Source organism: Pan paniscus, chromosome 1 (genome assembly GCF_029289425.2).
Source record: "Pan paniscus chromosome 1, NHGRI_mPanPan1-v2.0_pri, whole genome shotgun sequence".
In the NCBI taxonomy this organism is placed as follows: Eukaryota; Metazoa; Chordata; class Mammalia; order Primates; family Hominidae; genus Pan; species Pan paniscus.
Genome location: NC_073249.2, coordinates 13,805,741 through 13,826,224, shown reverse-complemented (window position 1 = coordinate 13,826,224; position 20,484 = coordinate 13,805,741). Strand labels below are relative to the sequence as shown.

Genomic DNA, 20,484 nt, shown 5'->3' with positions numbered 1-20,484 from the left:
CGTGCCTGGCCTTTTGGTGAAATTTTGAGTCAAAAAAATTTTTTTTGAGACAAGGTCTGGCTCTGTTGCCCCAGCTGGATTGCAGTGGTGCGATCTCGGCTCACTGCAGCCTCCGCCTCCTGGGTTCAAGCAATCCTCCCACCTCAGCCTCCTGAGTAGCTGGGATTACAGGTCCACGCCACCACACCCAGCTAATTTTTGTATTTTTAGTAGAGATGGGTTTCACTACGTTGGCCAGGCTGGTCTCAACCTCCTGGCTCAAGTGATCCACCCGCCTTGGCCTCACAAAGTGCTGGGATTACATGCATGAGCCACTATTCCTGGCCTTCACTCAAATCTTTTTGTCCATTTTTCTATTGGGGTTTTCTTTTTCTTATTGTTCAGTTTTGAGGGTTCTTAAATATATTCTGGATTGAATGGGCTCATGGATATTTATGAAATCATGCCCCCCAAGAGTTAAAGATACCAGTGACTGTTACCAAGCAAAAGGAGCTCACTGCCCGGTGGTACAGAAGTCAAATGCTACGGCACTAGGTTTTTGAGAAGAAAATAAAAAAGCGTTATTGTGAGTCAGCCAACAAAGAGACAGGAGGCCAGCTCAAATTGGCCTCCCTGTGCAATTCTTAAGTCAGTGCTTTTTAAACTTTTTATTGTGTTTTATTTTTTAGAGACAGAGTCTTGCTTTTTTGCCCAGGCTGGAGTGCAGTGGCTTGATCTCAGCTCAGGTCACTGCAACATCTGCCTCCCAGGTTCAAGCAATTCTCCTGCCTCAGCCTCCCCAGTAGCTGGGACTAAATGTGCATGCCACGATGCCCGGCTCTTTTTTGTATTTTTTTTTAGTACAGATGGAATTTCACCATGCTGGCCAGGCTGGTCTTGAACTCCTGACCTCAAGTGATCCACCCACCTCTGCCTCCCAAAGTGCTGGGAGTAAAGGCATGAGCCACAACGCATAGCCTGCAAATGGGTTTTGTTTTATTTATTTATTTATTTATTTATTTATTTATTTATGAGACGGAGTCTTGCTCTGTTGCCCAGGCTGCAGTGCAGTGGTGTAATCTCAGCTCACTGCAACCTCCGCCTCCCAGGTACCAGCAATTCTCCTGCCTCAGCTTCCCAAGTAGCTGGGATTACAAGTGCATGCCACCACACTCGGCTTAGTTTTGTATTTTTAGTAAAGACGGGATTTAACCATGTTGGTCAGGCTGGTCTCAAACTCCTGACCTCATGATCTGCCCACCTCGGCCTTCCAAAGTGCTGGGATTACAGGCGTGAGCCACTGTACCCAGCCTCTACAAGTGGGTTTTTAAAGGAAAAAAGAAGAGGTAGTTCCTAAGTTGTTTACCAATAATAATTTACATTAAAATAAAATAAGTTATTGATTGGCTACACATTGTTTTATTTTATTTTATTTTTTGAGATAGAGTCTCACTCTGTAGCCCAGGCTGGAGTGTAGTGGTGATATCTGGGCTCACTGCAACCTCCACCTCCTAGGTTCAAGCAATTCTCCCGGCTCACCCTCCCAAGTAGTTGGGACTATAGGCACGCACCACCATGCCTGGATAATTTTTGTATTTTTAGTAGAGACGAGGTTTCACCATATTGGCCAAGCTGGTCTCGAACTCCTGACCTGGTGATCCGCCCGCCTCGGCCTCCCAAAGTGTTGGGATTACAGGCATCAGCCACCGTGCCTGGCCTATTTTTTCTTTTCTCACCAACTAATGGAAAAGTGAGGGCTTTATTTATGTATTCATTTTCAGATGGAGTCTTGCTCCGTCCCCCAGGCTGGAGTGAAGCGGCACGATCTCGGCTTACTGTAGCCTCTGCCTCCTAGGTTCAAGCAATTTCTGCCTTAGCCTCTTGAGTAGCTGGTTTTACAGGCATGTGCCACCACACCCCACCCAGCTAATTTTTTTTTTTTTGAGACGTAGTCTAGTTGTGTCACCAGGCTGGAGTGCATGGCGCGATCTCGGCTCACTGCAACCTCCGCCTCCCAGGTTCAAATGATTCTCCTGCCTTAGCCTCCCAAGTAGCTGTGATTACAGGCACACAGCACCATGCCCAGCTAATTTTTGTATTTTTAGTAGAGACAGGGCTTCACCCTGTTGGCCAGGATGGTCTCAATTTCTTGACCTTGTGATCCACCCGCCTCAGCTTCCCAAAGTACTCGGATTACAGGCATGAGCCACCACGCCTGGCCTTTTTTTCTTTTTTGAAACAGGGTCTCACTCTATTGCCCAGGTTGGAGTGCAGTGTTGAGATCTCAGCTCACTGCAACCTCTGTCTCCCCTGCTCAAGAGATTCTCCCAACTCAACGTCCTGAGTAGCTGGGACTACAGGCACCTACCACCACGCCTGGCTAATTTTTGTATTTTTTTAGAGACAGGGTTTTGCCACATTGCCCAGGCTAGTCTTGAACTCTTGAGCTCAAGTGATCTGCTTGCCTCGGCCTCCCAAAATGCTGGGATTATAGGTGTGAGCCACCGTGCCCTGCTGAGGAGAGTCTTAGTTTGGGATCCATGGATTCCTTTGAGGCCTATTCATGGGCTTCAAAGGATTAATCAGTCCTTGAAATCATACGCAAAATTTGTGTGTAGGTAGATAGCTTTTATCAGATTTCCAATGTGGTTTTTAATCCCCTCTTCCGAAGAAAAAACAATCACTGTAATATCTAGTTTCTAGTTTCAAGGAGTGAACTATCAAAGTATAAAACAGTAGAGACATCCAGCAGGATACTGACTATTTATGTCCATTTAATATGACAATTAGAAGGTCACTTCTTGGAAGAGTCATTTGGCTTTGCTCCCTCAATTTCCTTTCCACTTCACCTCACTTCAGTCTGGTTTTGGAATGCTAACACTCACTCTACCCAAACTGCTCTTGTTGTGGAGTCTGTGGTATCCACCAATGGGTTCTTTCTGCCTGCTGCACAAACAAAATTAATTGACAGAAACCATGGCATTGCAGTAAAGAAAGTTTAATTGACGCGAGGCTGGCCATGCCACATGGGAGACAGAGTTGTTACTCAGAATCCATCTCACCAAAGGCTCAGAGGTTAGGGGGTTTTTCAGATAGTTTGACAGGTACGGGGCCAGGGAATGGGGAGTGCTGACTGGTTGGGTCAGAGGTGAAATCATAAGAAGTAGAAGCTGTCCTTTTGCACTGAGTTGGTTCGTGGATCCCCAGGTTGATGAGTCAGGGTGGGGCCATCCACTTGTCAGAAATGCAAAAACCTGAAAAGACATCTCAAAAGGCCAATCTTAGGTTCTACAACAGTGATGTTATCTGCAGGAATGATTGGGGAAGATGCGAATTTGTGACCTGTGGAATAATGGATGGTAATCATTTAACTACAATTACAACTTAGAAGAATTCAGGACCCTCTCATTCTCCTAACTTGGTGGCCTTTCATTTAGTTTTAAAAGGGCAGTTTTGGGGAAGGGTTATTATCATTTAAACTATAAACTAAATTTCTCCCAAAGTTAGTTTGTCCTGTGCCCAGGAATGAGCAAAGACAGCCAGTCTGTGAGGCTAGAATCAAGATAGGAGTAAACCATGTCAGATTTCTCTTACTGTCAAAATTTTGCAAAGGCGGTTTCAACAGAAATTAACATGTCTAGGATAGTTGCTTTTTCTATTATTTTTTCTATCACTGCATTTACTTTCATTCTGCCTTATGCTTTAACTAGGTAATTTTTTTTTTTTTTTTTTAGTTTTGGCGGTATCAACACTATATTCTTCTCTTTGACCACCGCATGCTGCCTACGTGGTAGACTCTCAATACGCATGGAACTGAACCTCTTACAGGATTTGTAACTCACTTCTGTGGTATCTAGTAAACTGGAACACGCGCTTTCCCTGGGCTGCTCTGTCATCCCAGGTTTCAGCACTCGGAAATCGCTTGGGCCCCCGCCCAGAGGCGGGGCTTGGGTGGGCTGACCACTCCTCTGGCCTCCAATACTGTCGCTGACATTCTCATCTATGCTCCAGCAGCCGTACCTCACTCCGGTGGAGGCGGGACTTCCTACAGCACTTCCGGCCAGAGCCTCAAGCTTCGCTGCTGGGCAGTTCGCTGGAGGGGCTGCTGCTCGGAACACCTGGAGTCTCCGCGGGCAGGTGAGCTTCAGAGGTTCGGGGAGCTTTCGGAACGAGCATTCCTGGCCGGTGCGTCACCCGGCAGTGCTCTTGGCCTTTTCTTCTTTTCCTGAAATCTTCCCAGATTGCCAGAGCCGGGCGTTGCCTGCTCCGTGCGCTGGGAGGCGGTCCAGCCGGCTGGGTTGGGGCCACCCTGCGCCTCCTGGAAGGCCTTATTTAGGAGTAGCCGCACGTGATCTCTAGCATTTTAAGCTTCTCTCAGAGAATTGGCATGTCGCTTTGGAAGAGGTGAAAATGGTACAGGCGACCAACGACTTTTACAAGGTGTCACCTTAGAGGAACAGCCTCGTCCTTCCGAATCAGTTAACATTGGTGATGACAGAGAAATAACGTTAAATAGGTGGAGAGCACTTAAAGTAACTGTTTGTTTGTTCTTTTGAGACAGTCTTGCTCTGTCGCCCAGGCTGGACTGCAGTGGCGCGGATCTCGGCTTACTGCAACCTCCGCCTCCTGGGTTCAAGCGATTCTGCTGCCTCAGCCTCCCGAGTAGCTGGGATTACAGGCGCGTGCCACCACGCTTGGCTAATTTTTGTATTTTTAGTAGAGACAGGGTTTCTCCATGTTGGCCACGCTGCTCTCGAACTCCTGACCTCAGGTGATCCACCCGCCTCGGCCTCCCAAAGTGCTGGGATTACAGGCGTGAGCCACCGCGCCCGGCCTAAAGTAACTATTTTTACTTGGTGTTTACTACCAAATGGGGACTGTTCTAAGTTGTGGGTGGATCCAAATGATGGTGTGACAGCCTTATCCTCAGAGAAGCAGTCCTGGCAGGAAGACAGGGTTAACAAATTGCCAAATTGTTAGAGAAAGTTAGTGGAGGTAGAGATGAAGAGAGAAGACTTTTCTTTTCTCTGGCATTAATTTAGCCACGGCCGCTGTGTTTTGATATTTGCTTCAAAACGTTTTTCATATTCTTAAGTTTTAACTTTTCTGTATGCTCATATTTTATATACTGTTGTAAACAGCATATCTCTAGGTTTTTTTTTTTTAATCTAAGTGGACAGCCTGCTTTCTTTTTTTTTTTTTGATATGGAGTCTTGCTCTGTCGCCCGAGGCTGGTGTGCAGTGGCCCAATCTCAGCTCACTGCAACCATGCCTCCCAGGTTCAAGCATTTCTCCCACCTCAGCCTCCCGAGTAGTTGGGATGACAGGTGCGTGCCACCATGCCCAGCTAATTTTTTTTTTTTTTTTGTATTTGTAGTAGAGATGGGGTTTCGCCATGTTGGCCAGACTGGTTTCGAAGGCCTGACTTCAGGTGATCCACCTGCCTCAGCCTCCCAAAGTGCTGGGACGACAGGTGTGAGCCACCATGCCCAGCCCAGCCTGCCTTTTGACTAGCAGGTTTATTGGATTTACATTCATTGTCACTACCGAAATATTTGTTTAGATCAAAATCTTTGGCATCACCCCTGATTAATCTCTTCCATATATATCAGCAAATCCTGTGGACTCTCCACTTTTAAAATCTGTCCACACTCCCAGGCTCTTCTTACCACCTTCACTTGTTCAAGTTACATTGTCTCTTACTTGAATTACTGCAGTAGTTTCTGCTCTTTCCTCTTTTAGTCTGTTTGCATCACAGTATCTCGGTTGATCCTTTAAAAAAAAATCAGATTTATCTCTTTCCTCTCAAAAATCCTCCAAGGACTACACATTTCACCCAGAGTAAAAGCCAAAGTCGGCCGGGCGTGGTGGCTCATGCCTGTAATCCCAGCACTTTGGGAGGCCGAGGTGGGTGGATCACGAGGTCAAGAGGTCGAGACCATCCTGGCCAACATGGTGAAACCCCGTCTCTACTAAAAATACAAAAATTAGCCGGGCGTGGTGGTGCGTGCCTGTAATCTCAGCTACTCAGGAGGCTGAGGCAGAAGAATCGCTTGAACCTGGGAGACAGAGGATGCGGTGAGCCGAGATCGTGCCACTGCACTCCAGCCTGGCGATAGAGCAAGACTCTGTCTCAAAAAACAAAAAAACAAAAAACTGGCCGGGCGCGGTGGCTCAAACCTGTAATCCTGGCACTTTGGGAGGCCAAGACTGGTGGATCACCTGAGGTCAAGTGTTCAAGACCAGCCCGGCCAAAGTGGCGAAACCCCGTCTCTACTAAAAAAAAAAAAAAAAAAAAAAAAAAACACACACAAGAAATTACCCAGGTGTGGTGGTGTGTGTCTGCAATCCCAGCTATTAGGGAGGCTGAGGCATGAGAATTGCTTGAACCTGGGGGCGGGGGGATGGGGGGCGGGTGCGGAGGTTGCAGTGAGCCGAGATTGTGCCATTGCACTCCAGTCTGGGCAACAAGGGCAAAACTCTGTCTCAAAAAAAAAAAAAAAAAAAAGCCGAAGTCTTTAGAGTGGATTATTCATCGAAGGTCCTATGTGACCTAGCCCTGCTTCACTTCTGATCTCATGTCGTTCTCATCTCCTGTTTGCTCTACTGTATGGTCTCCTCAAGCACATCCTAGCCTCAGGATATTTGCACTTGCTATTCCTTTCCCTCATATGTCCACATGGCTCAGTTCTTTACCTCTCTCATATTTTGGGGACCTTTACCTTCTCAGTAAGGCCTTCTCTGACAAGCCACTGCCATCTTTAACATTTCCATTGCACTCATTATCCTTGTGCTTATCATCATATGACATGCCATGTGATAGAGTCATTTATCTGGTTTATTATGTTTTCTCTCACTGGCATAGAAGGTTTATGAGGGCAGGTATTAATCTGTTTTGTTTACTCTGTATTCTTTTTTTTTTTTTTTTTTTTTCCTGAGACGGAGTCTTGCTCTGTTGCCCAGGCTGGAGTGTGGTGGTGCGTTCTCGGCTCACTGCAACCTCCGCCTCCTGGGTTCAAGCAATTCTCTGCCTCAGCCTCCCAACTAGCTGTGATTACAGGCGCATGCCACCACGCCTGGCTAATTTTTGTATTTTTAGTAGAGATGGGGTTTCACCATCTTGGCCAGGCTGGTCTTTAACTGCTGACCTTGTGATTCACCCGCCTCAGCCTCCCGAAGTGCTGTGATTACAGGCGTGAGCCACTGCACCCGGCATTTTTTTTTTTTTTTTTTGAAGATCTCTTATTGTACTTCCCTGTAAAATCCATTACTGTTTTATTCCAATTGCCTAAAATAGTATCTGGCTTTCAGCAGACACTCCATAATATAATTGTTTTTGGGGTTTTTGCACCATCTTCTACACTTCATATTTTTATGCTTTTTTCCCTCCTTTCTTGTCTTTTTTTTTTTTTTTTTTTGAGATGGAGTCTCGCTCTGTCACTCAGGCTGGAGTGCAATTGTGTGATGTCGGCTCACTGCAACCTTCGCCTCCCGGGTTCAAGCGATTCTCCTGCCTCAGTCTCCTGAGTAGCTGGGATTACAGGCGCATGCCACCATGCCCAGCTCTTTTTTGTATTTTTAGTAGAAATGGGGTTTCACCATGTTGGTCAGGCTGGTCTTGAACTCCTGACCTCATGATCCACCCGCCTCAGCTTCCCAAAGTGCTGGGATTACAGGTGTGAGCTATCACGCCTGGCCTTTTTTTTTTTTTTTTTTTTGAGACAGAGTGGTTGCTCTTGCTGCCCAGGCTAGAGTGCAATTGCATGATCTTGGCTCACCGCAACCTCCGCCTCCTGGCTTCAAGCAATTCTGCCGCCTCAGCCTCCTCAGTAGCTGGGATTACAGGCATGTGCCACCAAGCCTGGCTAATTTTGTATTTTTAGTATAGATGGGGTTTCTCCATGTTGGTCAGGCTGGTCTTGAACTTCCGACCTCAGATGATCCACCTGCCTCAGCCTCTCAAACTGCTGGGATTACAGGCGTGAGCCACCAAGCCTTGCTAATTTTGTGTTTTTAGTAGAGATGGGGTTTCTCCATGTTGGTCAGGCTGGTCTTGAACTTCCGATCTCAGATGATCCACCTGCCTCAGCCTCTCAAACTGCTGAGATTACAGGCCCCCAGCCACTCTTGTCTTTTTTTTTCCCTTTTTTTTTTTTTTGAGACAGGGTCTCCCTCTGTCACCCAGGCTGGAGTGCACTGGCACGATCTTGGCTCACTGCAAGCTCTACCTCCCGGGTTCAAGTGATTCTCCCACCTCAGCCTCTGATTAGCTGGGATTATACGTGTGTGCCACCATAGCCTGGCTAATTTTTGTATTTTTATTAGAGATGGGGTTTCATCATATTGGTTAGGCTTGTCTCAAACTCCTGACCTCAGTTGATCCACCCACCTCTGCCTCCTAAAGTGTTAGGATTACAGGCGTGAGCTACAGCACCCGGCCCCACCTTTTTTTTTGAGACAGAGTTTTGCTCTTGTCACCCAGGCTGGAGTGCAATGGCACGATCTCCGCTCACTACAACCTCCACTTCCCGGATTGAAGTGATTCTCCTGCCTCGGCCTCCCAAGTAGCTGGGATTACAGGGACCCGCCAGCATGCCCAACTAATTTTTGTTTTTTTAGTAGAGGTGGGGGTTTCACCATGTTGGCCGGGCTGGTCTCGAACTCCTGACCTCAAGTGATCTGCCTGCCTTGGCCTCCCAAAGTGCTAGGATTACAGGCATGAGCCACCGTGCCTGGCCTTTTTTCTTTTTTTTTTTTTTTTTTTGTACAATAGGGTCTCCCTCTGTTGCCCAGGCTGGAGTACAGTGGTGTGATCAGGGCTCACTGCAGCCTCGAACTCCTGGGCTCAGGTGATCCTCCAACCTAAGCCTCCCAAATAAATTGGCCTATAGGTGTGCACCACCACACCCAGCTGATTTTTATATTTTAATTTTTAATTTTGCTGTGCATATTTAACTGAATCTAATCATAATTTATTTTTTATTTTTTAATTTTTATTTTTATTTTCTATTTATTTATTTATTTTTTGTGACAGAGTTTCACTTTTGTTGCCCAGGCTGGATTGCAATAGAGTGATCTCGGCTCACTGTAACCTCCACCTCCCGGGTTGAAGCGACTCACCTACCTCAGCCTCTCAAGTAGCTGGGATTACAGGCATGTGCCACCACGCCCATCTAATTTTGTATTTTTAGTGGAGATGGGGTTTCACCTTGTTGGCCAGGCTGGTCTTGAACTCCTGACCTCAGGTGATCTGCCCGCCTCGGCCTCCCAAAATGCTGGGATTACAGGAGTGACCCACTGCACCCAGCCCATTTTAATTTTTTTGTTTGTTTGTTTGAGACAGAGTCTGGCTGTTTCACCCTGGTTGGAGTGCAGTGGCTCGATCTTAGCTCACTGCAACCTCTGCCTCCCTGGTTCAAGCCATCCTCCCACATCAGCCTCCTAAATAGCTGGGTCTACAGGCATGCGCCACCATGCCTGGCTAATTTTTGTACTTTTTTTATAGAGATGGGGTTTCACCATGTTGTCCAGGCTGCTGTTCAACTCCTGGGCTCAAGCAGTCTGCCTGCCTTGGTCTCCAAGAGTGCTGGGATTATAGGTATGAGCCACCACGCTCGGCCTAATTATAATTTTTTTTTTTTTTGAGACGAAGTCTCGTTCTGTCACCCAAGCTGAAGTGCAGTGGTGTGATCTCAGCTCACTGCCACCTCTGCCTTCCAGGTTCAAACGATTCTCCTGCCTTAGCCTCCTGAATAGCTGGGAATACAGGCACACGCCAACACGCCTAGCTAATTTTTATATTTTTAGTAGGGATGGGGTTTCACTCTGTTGGCCAGGCTGGACTCGAACTCCAGACCTCAAGTCATCCGCCCGCCTTGGCCTCCCAAAGTGCTGGGATTACAGGTGTGAGCCACCGTGCCCAGCTGGCATAATTCTAATTTTAAGCCTATAGAACAATATTGTTTTTAAGCTACTGATTTTCAACAGGCTTCCTGGCTCATCTCAAAGTTCAGTTATTTTTATAGGATGTCAGTGTTTAAGAGTAAAACTAGTAGTTGTTACTGTTTTCTGGTGTGTGTGTTTTTTTCTTTTTCTTGTTCATTTATTTAAGTCAATTTATCATAAATTTATTTAATGGAGTATTTATTGTATACTTAGCACTTCAAAGGTTGTAAAAGAAGTATATGTCGCTTTCCCTATATTTTGCTGGGAATTTGTGCAAGAAGGACAATTTGAAATCAATATGATAGAGATATTGTTAGGTGTGAAATGAATATTACCCAGAAAGTAGATAGGGGTTACCAGAAAGGGAAAACATCATTCTTTGCCAGTAATTGTTTTAGTAGCTGGAATGAATTTGTGGAGAAATGATTTCAGAAGATTTGATGGTATTTGTAAGTGTAAAGAAAAGTCACAGACTAATTGGTTTGTTAGTTACTTTTATATGTTCTCATTTGTATAGTTTTGTCATAAAATTGTGGGTTTGGTACACATTTAGGTCATTGGTGTTTTAGAGAGAAGACATGCGTTCAGTTTCTTTGGAAAATGCCTAAAGCTTTTTGTAGAAGCTCCTTAAAATTATGTGAGATACAGTTTGGGAGGCTGAGGCGGGTGGATCACTGGAGGTCAAGAGTTTGAGACCAACCTGGCCAACATAGAGAAACCCTGTCTCTACTAAAAATACAAAAATTAGCCGGGCGTGGTGGCGGGCACCTGTAGTCCTAACTGCTGTGGAGGCGGAGGCAGAATTGCTTGAATCCAGGAGGGGAAGGATTACAATTATAATTCTCCTGCCCAACCTCATCAGTAGCTGGGATTATAGGTGTGGGCCATCACACCTGGCTAATTTTTGTATTTTTGGTAGACAGGGTTTCACCATGTGTGCCAAGCTGGTCTTGATCTCCTGACCTAAAGTGATCTGCCTGCTTTGGCCTCCCAAAGTGCTGGGATTACTGGTGTGCGCCACCGAATCTGGCCTCTATTCTTTTCCAATTATTTTATTTGAAGAATTATTTAGTTACCTTATAGAGGAGGCCTCTCGTCGTGGCTCATGCCTGTAATCCCAGCGCTTTGGGAGGCTGGTGGATCACGTGAGGTCAGGAGTTCGAGACCAGCCTGGCCAACATGGTGAAACCCCCTCTCTACTAAAAATACAAAAAATTAGCCAGGCATGGTGCTGGGTACCTATAATTCCAGCTACTTGGAAGGCTGAGGCAGGAGAATCCCTCGAGCCCGGGAGGTGAGGTTGCAGTGAGCCGAGATCACACCTTTGCACCCCAGCCTGGGCGACAAGTCTGAAAAAAAAAAAAAAAATTTAGCTGGGCATGATGGCGCATGCCTGCCTCGCCTAGTGATTAGGGAGGCTGAAGCAGGAGGATTGCGTGAGCCCAGTTGTTCAAGGCTATAGTGATCTAGGAAATAGACTGAGTTTAGATTTTAAAAGCAGATTGATAAGAAAAAGGTCAGTGAACCAGTAGGAAATGGGCAAAGTATATTAACAGCTGGTTCATAAATGGAAGTGGAAATGAACTACATATTTTACTCATTAGACTGACAATCAAATTTTTTTTTTTTTTTTTTTGAGATGGAGTCTCGCTCTGTCACCTCTGGACTGCAGTGGCGCAATCTCGGCTCACTGCAAGCTCCGCCTCCTGGGTTCACGCCATTCTGCCTCAGCCTCCCGAGTAGCTGGGACTACAGGCGCTCACCACTATGCCCGGCTAATTTTTTGTATTTTTAGTAGAGATGGGGTTTCACCGGTTAGCTGGGATGGTCTCGATCTCCTGACCTCGTGATCCGCCCGCCTTGGCCTCCCAAAGTGCTGGGATTACAGGCGTGAGCCACTGTGCTTGGCCTCAAAATTTTATTAATATATTATGAAGGCCAGGTTGTAAGAATACAGGAGTTTATACACTGCTGATAGCAGGGTGAGTTGATATAGCCATTATAAAGGGACATTTAGCATTAGCTATTAACATTTAATACGCACATACTTTTTGACTCAGTAATACCAGTTTTGAGAAACTTTCCTACATATATAGGAAGATAAATGTGTAGGCGTAATTTTTCAGTATTGTTTGTGATAGCAAAAACTTGGTATTAACTAAATGTCCTTCAATTTGAAGACTGGTTAAGTATATTATGGTATATCTATTCAAATACTGTGGTCCCCAGAAATTAAAATCTCTTGTCATGGCTTTGGGTAAATCTCTAGGATATATTATTGAACGAAAAGGTGAGGAATAGAACCATCTGTATAGTAGGCTTTCAGTTGGGTAAAGAAAGAAAAAATGTATTTGCTTTTCTATACATAAAATATTATGGGAGTAGGCCGGGCACGGTGGCTCACTCCTGTAATCCCAGCACTTTGGGAGGCCAAGGCGGACGGATCCTGAGGTCAAGAGACTGAGACCATCCTGGCCAATGTGGTAAAACCCTGTCACTACTAAAAATACAAAACTTAGCCAGGTGTGGTGGCAGGCATCTGTAGTCCCAGCTACTCCGGAGGCTGAGGCAGGAGAATGGTGTGAACCCAGAAGGCGGAGCTTGCAGTGAGCCGAGATCACGCCGCTGCAGTCCAGCCTGGGTGACAGAACGAGACTCCATCTCAAAAAAAAAAAAAAAAAGAATTGATTTAGACTAAGAAGTAGTACAAGAGCGTCTACTACTTGGATGTAGTAATTTTTTTTTTTTTTTTTGAGACAGAGTCTCGCTCCGTCACCCAGGCTAGAGTGCAGTGGTGCAACCTCGGCTCACTGCAACCTTCACCTCCCAAGTTCATGCAGTTCTCCTTGCCTCAGCCTCCTGAGTAGTTGGGATTACAGACGCACTCCACCTCGCCAGGCTAATTTTTGTATTTTTAGTTGCAACGGGATTTCAACATAGTGGCAAGGCTGCTCTGGAACTCCTGACCTCAGATGATCCTCCTGCCTTGGCCTCCCAAAGTGTTGGGATTACAGGTGTGAGCCACCGGCCTGGCTGGCTTTGTAGAACCTTAAACATATTTATCTATCTTAATAAATTTTCCCAAGGAAATACTTCTTAAGGTAATATTTTAAAAATCAAAGTTCTTTTTAGCTGTTTTCTTTGGAGTTGTAAATAAACAGCATTAGAGAAATGATTGGCTGGGTGCAGTGGTTCACACCTATAATCCCAGCACTTTGGAAGACTGAGATGGGAGAATCACTTGAGGCCAGCAGTTTGAGACCAACCTGGGCAGCATAGAGAGATCCCTTCTCTACCAATAGAAAAGAGAGAGAGAGAGAGAGAGAGGTTGGGCACAGTGGCTCACGCCTGTAATTCCAGCACTTTGGGAGGCCGAGGCGGACGGATCTCGAGGTCAGGAGATTGAGACCATCCTGGCTAACATGGTGAAACCCCGTCTCTACTAAAAATACAAAAAATTAGCCGGGCGTGGTGGCGGGTGCCTGTAGTCCCAGCTACTGGGGAGGCTGAGGCAGGAGAATGGCGTGAACCCGGGAGGCGGAGCTTGCAGTGAGCCGAGATTGCGCCACTGCACTCTAGCCTGTGCGACAGAGTGAGACTCCGTCTCAAAAAAAAAAAAAAAGAAATTATTAAGTAAATTGTGGTATCATACTTGGATATTGAGATGATTAATGTGTTGACTCTGTGGCCGTATAGAAAAATGTTTATGGACAAATGTTAATATGGCCAGTTGAGGTAGCTCAAGCCTGTAATCCCAGCACTTTGGGAATCCTCAGGAGGATTGCTTGAGCCCAGGAGTTAAAGACCAGCCTGGATAACATAGTGAGGCCCTACTTTATTTTAAAAGAAGTTAATAAAAGAAGTAGAACAAATTATATGTCTCAGTGGTAGTAAAATTCTGCTTACATGTTAATGAAAATTTTGAAAGGGCACTTAAAACTAGTAAAAAACTCATTTTTAGGGTAATACAATTGTAGTAAAATTTAAACATTTAAATTTTATGATCGGAAGATGGTAGTAAATCAGAAATGGCTTTGGAATTTCTTTCATTGCAACCTTAATAGTAAGCAATAGTCTTTCCCATGAAAGGGACAGAAAAAAAAGAATGTAACGTCTACATTTTTTTTTCTTTGAGACGCAGTCTCACTCTGTGGCCCAGTCTGGAGTGCAATGGCACGATCTTGGCTCACTGCAACCTCCGTCTCCGGGGTTCAAGCAATTCTTGTGCCTCAGTCTCCCAAGTAGTTGGGATTACAGGCACTCACCACCATGGCCGGCTAATTTTTGTATTTGTATTTGTATTTTTATTTATTTTATTTTATTTTATTTTTTTTTTGAGAGGAGTCTCGCTCTGTCGCCCAGGCTGAAGTGCGGTGGCGTGATCTCGGCTCACTGCAAGCTCAGTCTCCCGGGTTCACGCCATTCTCCTGCCTCAGCCTCCCGAGTAGCTGGGACTACAAGTGCCCGCCACCACACCCGGCTAATTTTTTTGTATTTTTAGTAGAGACGGTGTTTCACCGTGTTAGCCAGGATGGTCTCAATCTCCTGACCTCGTGATCCGCCCGCCTCGGCCTCCCAAAGTGCTGGGATTACAGACGTGAGCCACCGTGCCCGGCCTTGTATTTTTATTTTTTTAATTTTACAATTTTATTTATTTTTTTGAGACTGAGTCTTTCTTTGTTGCCCAGGCTGGAATGCAATGGCATACCTTGACTCACTGCAGCCTCCGCCTCTTGGGTTCAAACCTCCAGAGTAGCTGGGATTACGGGTGCTTGCCACCATGCCTGGCTAATTTTTGTATTTTTAGTAGAGACAGGTTTCACCATGTTGGCCAGGCTGGCCTCGAACTCCTGACCTCAGATGATCCACCCTCCTCGGCCTCCCAAAGTACTGGGATTACAGGCGTGAGCCACTTTGCCTAGCCTACACTGTTAAATGAATGCTTTTCAGACCATTGTACCCCACGTGCAGGTCAGGCCACATCTGGAATGTGGTTTTCAGTTTTAGATATTGCAATTTAAGCATGGAATCAGTAAATCAGTTACAGAGGAAAACTGGAATGCTATAAGGAGGGTTTAAGGAACTGGAAATGTTTACCCTGGTAGAGAGATTTGGGAGATGAAGACAGGAAGCAGGGAAAGCAGAAATGGTAACAAATGGCCTTCCATATTTATTTATTTATTTTTTGAGACTGAATCTCCCTCTGTCGCCCAGGCTGGAGTGCAATGGCGCAATCTCGGCTCACTGCAACCTCCGCCTCCCAGATTCAAGTGATTCTCCTGCCTCAGCCTCCCTAGGAGCTGGGATTACAGGTATCCGCCACCACACCTGGCTAATTTTTGTATTTTTAGTAGAGATGGGGTTTCACCATGTTGGCCAGGCTGGTCTTGAACTCCTGACCTCAGGTGAGTCACCCACCTTGTCCTCCCGAAGTGCTGGGATTACAGGTGTGAGCTACCATGCCCAGCCGGCCTTCCACATTTAAATGTTGTCTGGGAAAGGGAATATATTGATTCTCTGTAGCTACATAGGGCAGTAGTAGAAAATTACTAGGTGAAAATGATAAGAGATGTAGATTTCTTTTTTTTTCTTTTTTTTTTTTTTTGAGATGGAGTCTCACTTTGTCGCCCAGGCTGGAGTGCAGTGGTGCTATCTCGGCTCACTGCAAGCTCCGCCTCCTGGATTCACACCATTCTCCTGCCTCAGCCTCCTGAGTATCTGGGACTACAGGTGCCCACCACCATGCCCAGCTAATTTTTTGTATTTTTAGTAGAGATGGGGTTTTACTGTGTTAGCCAGGATGGTCTCAATCTCCTGACCTCATGATCCGCCTGCCTTGGCCTCCCAAAGTGCTGGGATTACAGGCATGAGCCACTGTGCCTGGCCTAGAGATGTAGATTTCATCTTTTTAAAGAAGAATAACAAGAAGAGTCACTCCAACATTTAAGTGGGCTATCTTCATTAGTTAGCAAGTGTGTGTATTTTAAAAAGTCATTCCATCTGGACCAAGCCTTAGTCAGCACCCAGATAGACCTAACTAAGAGCAACATGCCACTCACATTCAGGTGATTAGGAGAGGGCCCAGTGCAGGCCATTACAGAGAACTTAACTAGGCAGCAGCTGACTGCAGGTCATTTTGACTGGATACTAAAATGGGGCTGGGGGTGGGTGAGTGATCAAAGTGGTTGTCCTAGCAACAGGCAATAAGGGTGCAGAGTGGGCCAGTAACAGCAGTAACAGCATCAAGTAGGTCTAACATCAGGAAACAGGGACCCATTGGTTACTAGCTAGAAGAAGAGGGTAAAGGCTTTGGAACTAAGGCATACGTCACCAAGACATGGATCCAGTTTCTGGGTCTTCACGGAAGATCATGGTATCAAGAAAGACATTATTAGAAACGTTCAGAGACTAGACAGGATCATCAAAAATACTGACTTGAGGCTGGGCGCAGAGGTTCACACCTGTAATCCCAGCACTTTGGGAGGCCGAGATGGGTGAATCACCTGAGGTCAGGAGTTCGAGACCAGCCTGACCAATAAGGTGAAACCCCATCTCTATTGAAAAAAAAAATACAAAATTAGCCGGGCTTGGTGGCGCATGCCTATAATCCCAGCTACTCAGGAGGCTGAGGCAGGAGAATCGCTTGAACCCAGGCGGTGGAGGTCGCAGAGCTGAGATCACGCCATTGCACTCCAACCTGGGTAACAGAGCGAGACTCGTCTCAAAACAAACAAACAAAAACACCTGACTCGACACAGAGACTGTTAATTACTGACCTTAGACCTTATACCTAATGATCTCATTGGTTTTGTCTGTGGGCACAGCATACAGGTAGGAATGGGAAAAAAAATTGTTACTGGAGATTAAGTAGGATCAAGCATGTGAAGGAATTCATGAGTTACTTACAGACGTTAGATTAATAGTGAGAATGGCTTCCTAGTGTCTTCAATCCTCATTCCTGCTATTACACTCTCTGGTTTTACTTCCCATTGATGGCTGCCCCCTTCTTCTCACCAAGCCATTCTCACTGTTAGCCTGATCTGCAGGGTGATATAGTAGTACTCTTAAGCTGAGCCCCAGCTGGAAAGAGCCTCAGACTGATTATGGGGCCTTGTGAGTTTCTGGATTTAGATAATCCCTATACAGTCTAGTTCATGGAGCCAAGATTTGGCCTAGTACTTTAATTTCTTGTAGGAGTGGAGTTCTGCAGTCATTTTATTAGTCCCTCTTCTTAGGGACTAGAGCTCTGAATCTGAGCACAGGTTTTTGGGTAGTGCTGTGTCTCTGGCCAGACCTCTTAGCTTACTAAAACATAAATTCCCCATGCCTGGTCTGACCCGTATGTCGATCCTGCCATCACATCATCTAAACTGGCCGGCGCAGTGGCTCCCACCTGTAATCCCAGCACTTGGAGGCTGAGGTGGGAAGATCACTTGAGGTCAGGAGTTTGAGACCAGCCTGGCCCACATGGTGAAATCCCATCTCTACTAAAAATACAAAAATTAGCTGGGCCTGGTGGTGGCCGCCTGTAATCCCAGTTACTCAGGAGGCAGAGGCGGAAGAATCGCTTGAACCCGGGAGATGGAGGTTGCAGTGAGCTGAGATTGCACCAGCCTGAGCGACAGAGTGAGACTCCGTCTCAATTGAAAAAAAAAATCATCTAAACTGCTTTGACTTTTCTCACCAACTTTGGGCTCGGAGATTATTTCTCTTTTGCTTTTCAACACTACTGGGCATGTTTAGATCTGGATCCTGGCCCCCTTCCCTATGGCCCTGTCCTCCTTTATTTAAATAGACAAAATTCAGCTCCATTTTGAAAGTAGGATTCTTTTCACAACAATTGGGAAAAATGATTTTTGTTTTGTTTTGTTTTTTGTGAGATGGAATTTTGCTCTGTTGCCAGGCTGGAGTGCAGTGGCATGATCTTGGCTCACTGCAACCTCCGCCTCCCACATTCAAGTGATTCTCCTGCCTCAGATGGCCAAGTAGCTGGGACTACAGGCATATGCACTACACGCCCAACTAATTTTTTTGTATTTTTAGTAGAGACGGGGTTTTACCCTGTTGGCCGGGATGGTATTGATCTCTTGACCTTGTGATCTGCCCTCCTTGGCCTCCCAAAATGCTGGGATTGCAGGTGTGAGCCACTGTGCCCAGCCTAATGTTATTGTTTTTACAAAATATTTGAGGAGCTGATTGAGAGGACCTTATGCAGAAACTTAATAAAATCATATAATGTGAGATTGAAATGCTTAGATTATTCTGTAATATGGAAATAGCAGGTCTAATGTAACAGACAACTCCAGTAACAGAGGAAATGTCTACCTATTCTTTTTTTTTTTTTTGAGATGGGGTCTTGCTCTGTCACCCAGGCAGAAGTGCAATGGCTCGATCTCGGCTCATTGCAACCTCTGCCTCCCGGGTTCAAGCGATTCTCCTGCCTCAGCCTCCTGAGTAGCTGGGATTACAGGCATGCGCCACCACGCCTGGCTAGTTTTTGTATTTTTAGTAGAGACGGGGTTTCACCATGGTGGTCAGGCTGGTCTCGAACTCCTGACCTTGTGATCTACCCGCCTCGGCCTCTCAAAGTGCTGGGATTACAGACATGAGCCACCACTCCCCTTCCATCTACCTGTTCTTAAAATAAAAAAAACCCATAAAGGTGGAGAGGTAATAATAACAGAGGCCTCAGATATCTATATACCAATGGAGTTTGTGGGTAGTCAGTAATGTATTCTAACCCCAGATGGCATGTAACAGCATATGTTTTTTCTTTTGTTTTGTGCACATATTATATATGATAATATTAAAATAGAAAAATACTTTGTTCAATAGTCATGTAACTTGTGGTCGTTTAAAAATCCTTGTACTTCAACACTGTTATCTTTTATTTGTGTTTTTTTGTTTGTTTGTTTTGAGACAGGCTCTAGCTCTGTTGCCTAGGCTGGAGCAGAGTGGCATGATCTTGGCTTACTGCAGCCTCAATGTTCTGGGCTCACATGATCCTCCCACTTCAGCTTCCCAAGTAGCTGGGACTACAGGCGTGTGCCACAATGCCTGGCTAATTTTTGTATTTTTTTTGGTAGAGATAAGTTTCACTATGTTGCCCAGGCTGGTCTTGAATTCCTGGCCTCAGGTGATCTGCCTGCCTTGGCCTCCCAAAGCGCTGAGATTACAGGCATGAGCAACCGTGCCCAGCCAACACTGCTAGCTTTTTAAAATAGAAAGTGAGTTTTATTTAGGCCGGCTGCGGTGGCTGATGCTTGTAATTCCAGCATTTTGGGAGACTGAGGTGGGTGGATCACTTGAGGTCAGGAGTTCGAGACCAGCCTGGCCAACATGGTGAAACACCATCTCTACTAAAAATTCAAAAATTAGCTGGGTGTGGTGGCGTGTGCGTGGTGGCGTGTGCCTGTAATCCCAGTTACTAGGGAGGCTGTGGCAGGAGAATTGCTTGAACCCAGCAGGCAGAGGTTGCAGTTAGCAGAGGTCGTGCCACTGCACTCCAGCCTGGGCGACAGAGCGAGACTCTGTCTCAAGAAAAAAAAAAAAGAAAAAAAGAAAGTGAGTTTTATTTAGACAAAGATGAAGGTTTGGAAATTAACCATATTTGTGCTTGAAAAAGGAGCACGGATTTTTAAGCCCTACTCTCACAGGCTCTCTCTGCAGCATCTGATACTGTTGCTTGATTATTCCTGCTTTAAACTCTGTTCCTTGGATTCCAAGGCATCAGGTAGCTGCTCTTCTTTTTTCTTTTCGTTTTTTCTTTCTCCGACTTCTTAGGGATTTCTTCCTTCTTTCTTAACTATTATGTTTTTGCAGGATTCTGTCATTGATCCCCTTTTCTTTCTAGCTGATACCCTTTCATTCTCATCTACTTTCATGCTATCAGTTATAAGCTCTGTGCTGACAACCCCTAAAAACATGTTTCTAGGCCGGGCGCAGTGGCTCATGCCTGTAATCCCAGCACTTTGGGAGGCAGAGGAGGGTGGATCACCTGAGGTCAGAAGTTTGAGACCAGTCTGGCCAACATGGTGAAACCCCGTCTATACTAAAAATACAAAACAATTAAACAGGCATGGTGGTGGGTGCTGTAATCCCAGCTACTTGGGAGGCTGAGGCAGGGGAATTGCTTGAACCAGGGAGGTGGAGGTTGCAGTGAGCCGAGATCGTGCCACAGCACTCCAGCCTGGGCAACAGAGTGAGACACCATCTTAAAAAACAACAACAACAACAACAAACACATTTCTAGCGCAAATGTATCGTTTGAGCTAGAGACCCACATCCGTCATCACCCTCTATAGGCACTTTAAGTATACTGACTTCTCTCCCAAACTTGAACCTTCTCTTGTAGGCCAGGCGCGGTGGCTCACACCTGTAATTTTACCACTTTGGGAGACTGAGGTTGGTGGATTGCTGGAGCTCAGGAGTTGGAGACCAGCCTGGGCAATGTAGCAAAACCCCTTCTCTACTGAAAATACAAAAATTGGCTGGGTGTGGTGAAGCACATCTGTGGACCCGGTTACTCTGGTGGCTGAGGCACAAGAACCCTTGAGCCTG

At 45.8% G+C, this 20,484-nt stretch overlaps 1 protein-coding gene across 5 annotated transcripts in view; it reads left to right on the top strand.

Moving 5' to 3' along the window:
- TBCE (tubulin folding cofactor E) overlaps nucleotides 1–20,484 on the top strand; it is a 127,598-nt gene that overhangs the window by 30,551 nt on the left and 76,563 nt on the right. For all 5 annotated transcript variants that reach the window (XM_063595552.1, XM_055099979.2, XM_063595534.1 and 2 more), the window contains one exon: nucleotides 3,714–4,116. The gene's annotated coding sequence lies outside the window, so the exon portion shown is untranslated. The remainder of the gene's footprint in view (nucleotides 1–3,713; nucleotides 4,117–20,484) is intronic.